The sequence below is a fragment of the Salmo salar genome, chromosome ssa20 (assembly GCF_905237065.1).
Source record: "Salmo salar chromosome ssa20, Ssal_v3.1, whole genome shotgun sequence".
Lineage (NCBI taxonomy): Eukaryota > Metazoa > Chordata > Actinopteri > Salmoniformes > Salmonidae > Salmo > Salmo salar.
The window spans coordinates 88,994,283-89,001,281 of NC_059461.1; positions in this window are offsets into that span (position 1 = coordinate 88,994,283).

Below are 6,999 nucleotides of genomic sequence, written 5' to 3' on the forward strand. Positions count from 1 at the left end.
TCTGGCTGTAGGGTTATGGGCTGTAGGGTTATGGGCTGTAGGCTGTCCGGCTGTAGGGTTATGGGCTGTAGGCTGTCCGGCTGTAGGGTTATGGGCTGTAGGCTGTCCGGCTGTAGGGTTATGGGCTGTAGGCTGTCCGACTGTAAAGTTATAGGCCGTGACATTAATCTGGCTGTAGGGTTATGGGCTGTGGCTGTCACGCCCTGACCATAGAGAGCCCATGGTTCTTTATGGTGTAGTAGGCCAGGGCGTGACTAGGGGGTAGTCTAGTTTATATTTCTATGTTGTGTTCTAGTTTATATTTTCTATGTTGGTGTTTTGTATGATTCCCAATTAGAGGCAGCTGGTAATTGTTGTCTCTAATTGGGGATCATATTTAAGTAGCTATTTTTCCCGCCTGTGTTTGTGGGATATTGTTTTGTGTTTGTGCCTGTGCACCATGTAGTCACGTTTAGTTGTTCGTTTATTTGATTTATTTGTTTTTGCTTGAAGTTTCACTTTGGAATAAAGATGTGGAACTCTACACACGCTGCACCTTGGTCCCGTTCTTACGACAACCGTGACATAGTCTGGCGGGAGGGTTATGGGCCGTGACACAGTCTGGCGGGAGGGTTATGGGCCGTGACACAGTCTGGCTGAAGGGTTATGGGCCGTGACACAGTCTGGCGGGAGGGTTATGGGCCGTGACACAGTCTGGCGGGAGGGTTATGGGCCGTGACACAGTCTGGCGGGAGGGTTATGGGCCGTGACACAATCTGGCGGGAGGGTTATGGGCCGTGACACAGTCTGGCGGGAGGGTTATTGGCCGTGACACAGTCTGGCGGGAGGGTTATGGGCCGTGACACAGTCTGGCGGGAGGGTTATGGGCCGTGACACAGTCTGGCTGGAGGGTTATGGGCCGTGACACAGTCTGGCGGGAGGGTTATGGGCCGTGACACAGTCTGGCGGGAGGGTTATGGGCCGTGACACAGTCTGGCGGGAGGGTTATGGGCCGTGACACAGTCTGGCGGGAGGGTTATGGGCCGTGACATTGTCTGGCTGGAGGGTTATGGGCCGTGACACAGTCTGGCGGGAGGGTTATGGGCCGTGACATTGTCTGGCTGGAGGGTTATGGGCCGTGACATTGTCTGGCGGGAGGGTTATGGGCCGTGACACAGTCTGGCGGGAGGGTTATGGGCCGTGACATTGTCTGGCGGGAGGGTTATGGGCCGTGACACAGTCTGGCTGGAGGGTTATGGGCCGTGACACAGTCTGGCGGGAGGGTTATGGGCCGTGACACAGTCTGGTTGGAGGGTTATGGGCCGTGACACAGTCTGGCTGGAGGGTTATGGGCCGTGACACAGTCTGGCGGGAGGGTTATGGGCCGTGACATTGTCTGGCTGGAGGGTTATGGGCCGTGACATTGTCTGGCGGGAGGGTTATGGGCCGTGACACAGTCTGGCGGGAGGGTTATGGGCCGTGACACAGTCTGGCGGGAGGGTTATGGGCCGTGACACAGTCTGGCGGGAGGGTTATGGGCCGTGACACAGTCTGGCGGGAGGGTTATGGGCCGTGACACAGTCTGGCGGGAGGGTTATGGGCCGTGACATTGTCTGGCTGGAGGGTTATGGGCCGTGACACAGTCTGGCGGGAGGGTTATGGGCCGTGACATTGTCTGGCGGGAGGGTTATGGGCCGTGACATTGTCTGGCTGGAGGGTTATGGGCCGTGACACAGTCTGGCGGGAGGGTTATGGGCCGTGACATTGTCTGGCGGGAGGGTTATGGGCCGTGACATTGTCTGGCTGGAGGGTTATGGGCCGTGACATTGTCTGGCTGGAGGGTTATGGGCCGTGACATTGTCTGGCGGGAGGGTTATGGGCCGTGACACAGTCTGGCGGGAGGGTTATGGGCCGTGACATTGTCTGGCTGGAGGGTTATGGGCCTGGACATTGTCTGGCTGGAGGGTTATTCGATGCGTTTCTCTGGGCTATAGTAGTAAAGGCCAAATTCAATATTTTATAAAAAGAATGGTCCACCATCCAAAGGACTTCCTGCGAACTTGACACAACTGTGGGAAGAGTTGATACAAAATTGGCCAGCGTCCCTATGGAACGCTTTCAACACCTTGTAGAGCCCATGCCCTGACAAACTGAGGCTGGGGGGGAGGGGGGGGCAACTGAATATTAGGAACGTGTTCCTAGTGTTTGGTATACTCAGTGTACACAATCCATGTCTCAATTGTCTCAAGGCTTAAAAATCCTTCGTTAACCTGCCTCCTCCCCTTTATCTACACTGATTGAAGTGGATTTAACAAGTGACATCAATAAGGGATCATAGATCTCACCTGGATTCACCTGGATTCACCTGGATTCACCTGGATTCACCTGGATTCACCTGGATTCACCTGGTCAGTCTGTGTCAGGTTCTTAATGTTTTGTATATTCAGTGTAGATGGTTTATTATCCTTGGAAAAGCTGATGATGCTTCAGATTTCTCCTAAAACATTTTATTAGGCCCTTACAGATTGGCTAGTTATTGGGTACAGGCTAGGTAGGTAACCCTGAGGGCCAATCCGGTATTCCAAAAACAACAAAGTAGTCACTCCACCACAAATGGATGTATCAATCCCGGATTGCCTCTTTGATGCTTTTCTGGAAGAAAATCACCCTGGAAGATGGCAGGAAGTAATTATAGCAGTACACTGTCTCACACATTCCACTTCACCCTGAGGCCATGATGGCTTTGACACAGAGTCAGCTGTATGAGGGATGTGTGATAGAATGATCAGGAAGAGATGTAGCTGTAGGGAAGCTAGTTTAGCATCACTAGCTACTGCCTTTAATCCTGACACCCAAAGTACTGTTTTCCCCTGGTCCAGAAATGGATCGCACGGTCAGCAACATCCCAAGGACCAGAGATTGATTTAACACAGGGGTACTGATAGCTCTGGTCCAGGGCGTTATGTGCGGCATGCTGATCCAGCATCAGCAAGCCGCACTTAACGCCTTGGACAAGAGCTAGTGTATTGAGTTTATTTGCGTTAGCCTCAGCGTTGATATGACACTGAGTTTCTTCATGTTAGCGTCAGTGAGTTCATTAGCGATAGCCTCAGCGTTGATATGACACTGAGTTTCTTCATGTTAGCATCAGTGAGTTTATTAGCGTTAGCCTCAGCGTTGATATGACACTGAGTTTCTTCATGTTAGCGTCAGTGAGTTTATTAGCGGTAGCCTCAGCGTTGATATGACATTGAGTTTCTTCATGTTAGCGTCAGTGAGTTTATTAGCGTTAGCCTCAGCGTTGATATGACACTGAGTTTCTTCATGTTAGCGTCAGTGAGTTCATTAGCGTTAGCCTCAGCGTTGATATGACACTGAGTTTCTTCATGTTAGCGTCAGTGAGTTTATTAGCGGTAACAGCAGAGGTGTCATCAGCCCCGGTCCAACGTTCTCCTATGAACCAGTGTCCATTAGTCAGTGAATTAATACCATCTCTGCTACACAGCTGCAGTTATTATCAGCAAGCAGAGTTTTATCTCTCTCTCTCTCTCTCTCTCTCTCTCTCTCTCCCTCCCTCTCTCTCTCTCTCTCTCTCTCTCTCTCTCTCTCTCTCTCTCTCTCTCTCTCTCTCTCTCTCCCTCTGTCTCTTGTTCTCGCTCACATATTTCTGACATATTCAGAATAGTTGGTTGGTTATTAAAGCCGTTCACAGTTAAGATAGATAACTATTCCAAAGATTTGCAGTTTACATCGTTGTTCTGATGACTCAACCCTAAAGACATATCCATGACCATACAACACGCTTAGAACATTTAACAAAACAAAAAAAAGGGTTGTTCGGCTGTCCACATAAGGTTAACCCTTTGAAGAACGCTTTTTTGTTTCCAGGAAGACATTTTTGGGGTTCCAGGTAGAACCCTTTGTGGAGAAGGTTCTGCCTGGAACCCAAAAGAGTTCTACCTGGAACCCAAAAGGGTTTCTACCTGGAACCCAAAAGGGTTTCTACCTGGAACCCAAAAGGGTTTCTACCTGGAACCCAAAAGGGTTTCTACATGGAACCCAAAAGGGTTTCTACCTGGAACCCAAAAGAGTTCTACCTGGAACCCAAAAGGGTTTCTACCTGGAACCCAAAAGAGTTCTACCTGGAACCCAAAAGGGTTTCTACCTGGAACCCAAAAGAGTTCTACCTGGAACCCAAAAGGGTTTCTACCTGGAACCCAAAGAGTTCTACCTGGAACCCAAAAGGGTTTCTACCTGGAACCCAAAAGGGTTTCTACCTGGAACCCAAAAGAGTTCTACCTGGAACCCAAAAGGGTTTCTACCTGGAACCCAAAAGGGTTTCTACATGGAACCCAAAAGGGTTTCTACCTGGAACCCAAAAGAGTTCTACCTGGAACCCAAAAGGGTTTCTACCTGGAACCCAAAAGAGTTCTACCTGGAACCCAAAAGGGTTTCTACCTGGAACCCAAAAGAGTTCTACCTGGAACCCAAAAGGGTTTCTACATGGAACCCAAAAGAGTTCTACCTGGAACCCAAAATATGTCTTAATGTTTTGTATGCTCAGTGAATGTTTCTGTAGTATTGGGAAAGCATGTGAGAGTGAACAGTCTGATGTTGCTTAGCGATACACCAGGCTAAAAGTGAAAAATCTCTGTTACTGACAGACACGTAAACCTCTCTTTGGCTTTGCTCTATGAGAGAAACAGCTTGATGTGTTTTTAGCTAAAAGAGTGGTCTTGATTGCCAGTCATTTGCTCTTGCCCAGATTATACCCCTCAACGAGGATTTCTCAACGAGGAGCAGGAAAACAGTTAGATTCTGTGTCTTTGTGCTCTTTCCAACTCCATTGCTCATAGTGAAGCTAAACATGCATAGTTGGCGTGATAGCACCGACAGACTGGCCCTCAAGGCTACTTTATAAAAGACAAAATACAAAAAGTACACTGGACGACGCTAAGGCATTGTGAAGCTGTAATCATAAACATACTGTGAATATTGAATGCGTTCCAAAGGGAACCCTATTCCCTATATAGTGCACTACTTTTAACCCAAATGGCACCCTATTCCCTATATAGTGCACTACTCTTGGCCAGAGTCCTAAGGGTGTCTTTTCAGATACAGCCATTGTGAAACGCTAAAACAGTGTCACGGATAAGAGGTTGTATTCTCTTTCCCATTGTTCTCATCCATCAGCTAGACCATAATTCATTTACACTAAATCCCTTCCTTACTCATTCCAAGGAGAAAAACAGCCTGGTTCTTTATCTATCACAGCATTGTACTCAAGGCAGAGGTGCCAGATCCGGAGACCAGGGACTTTCTTTCTGTGAAAAGCAGAAGAGCGTTTCCAAATGGCAAAGATTAGGATCTCATGACCGCATCCTGGTACTTTGTCTCGGCAGCACCCCAGCTGGTTCTCCACAGGCTCCTTCACAATGGCTCCTGCCAACGTGTGTGTGTGTGTGTGTGTGTGTGTGTGTGTGTGTGTGTGTGTGTGTGTGTGTGTGTGTGTGTGTGTGTGTGTGTGTGTGTGTGTGTGTGTGTGTGTGTGTGTGTGTGTGTGCGTGTGCGTGCGTGCGTGCGTGCGTGCGTGTGTGTGTGCGTGTGTAGACACCACCTGACTGTCAATCAGACTTCTGACTCCCGTCCTGCTCTGGATCGTGGTAACTACTTGTTATGGAGTCTACATAGAGCTGTCATTAACGTGAAGAACGTGATGACATAACTCAATTAATGCATCACTTCCTTGGCATGCTTAACTTCACATTCCTCGCTAAAACTGAGTCACACCCGATGATCACACATCCTCAGTAATACTTCTGCTGTCCTGTTCCATCGTCAACAACAACAACAAACAGTGATAATCCCAAAACAGAACCTCACCTCATTCAACAAAGTGGCGCAGCGGGTACCTGCTGCTCTCTCTGAGTGGGAATCATCATCATCATCATCATCATCATCATCAGCATCGTTCTGTCTGCTTTGCTCTGCCAGCTCCATCCATTCTGTCTGCTCTGCCAGCTCCATCCATTCTGTCTGCTCTGCCAGCTCCATCCATCTGTCTGCTCTGCCAGCTCCATCCATTCTGTCTGCTCTGCCAGCTCCATCCATTCTGTCTGCTCTGCTCTGCCAGCTCCATCCATTCTGTCTGCTCTGCCAGCTCCATCCATCTGTCTGCTCTGCCAGCTCCATCCATTCTGTCTGCTCTGCCAGCTCCATCCATTCTGTCTGCTCTGCTCTGCCAGCTCCATCCATTCTGTCTGCTCTGCCAGCTCCATCCATTTTGTCTGCTCTGCCAGCTCCATCCATTCTGTCTGTCTGCTCTGCCAGCTCCATCCATTCTGTCTGTCTGCTCTGCCAGCTCCATCCATTCTGTCTGCTCTGCCAGCTCCATCCATTCTGTCTGCTCTGCCAGCTCCATCCATCTGTCTGCTCTGCCAGCTCCATCCATTCTGTCTGCTCTGCCAGCTCCATCCATTCTGTCTGCTCTGCCAGCTCCATCCATTCTGTCTGCTCTACCAGCTCCATCCATTCTGTCTGCTCTGCCAGCTCCATCCATTCTGTCTGCTCTACCAGCTCCATCCATTCTGTCTGCTCTACCAGCTCCATCCATTCTGTCTGCTCTGCCAGCTCCATCCATTCTGTCTGCTCTACCAGCTCCATCCATTCTGTCTGCTCTGCCAGCTCCATCCATTCTGTCTGCCCTGCCAGCTCCATCCATTCTGTCTGCTCTGCCAGCTCCATCCATTCTGTCTGCTCTGCCAGCTCCATCCATTCTGTCTGCTCTGCCAGCTCCATCCATTCTGTCTGCTCTGCCAGCTCCAGCCATTCTGTCTGCTCTGCTCTGCCAGCTCCATCCATTCTGTCTGCTCTGCCAGCTCCATCCATTCTGTCTGCTCTGCCAGCTCCATCCATTCTGTCTGCTCTGCCAGCTCCAGCCATTCTGTCTGCTCTGCCAGCTCCATCCATTCTGTCTGCTCTGCTCTGCCAGCTCCATCCATTCTGTCTGCTCTGCCAGCT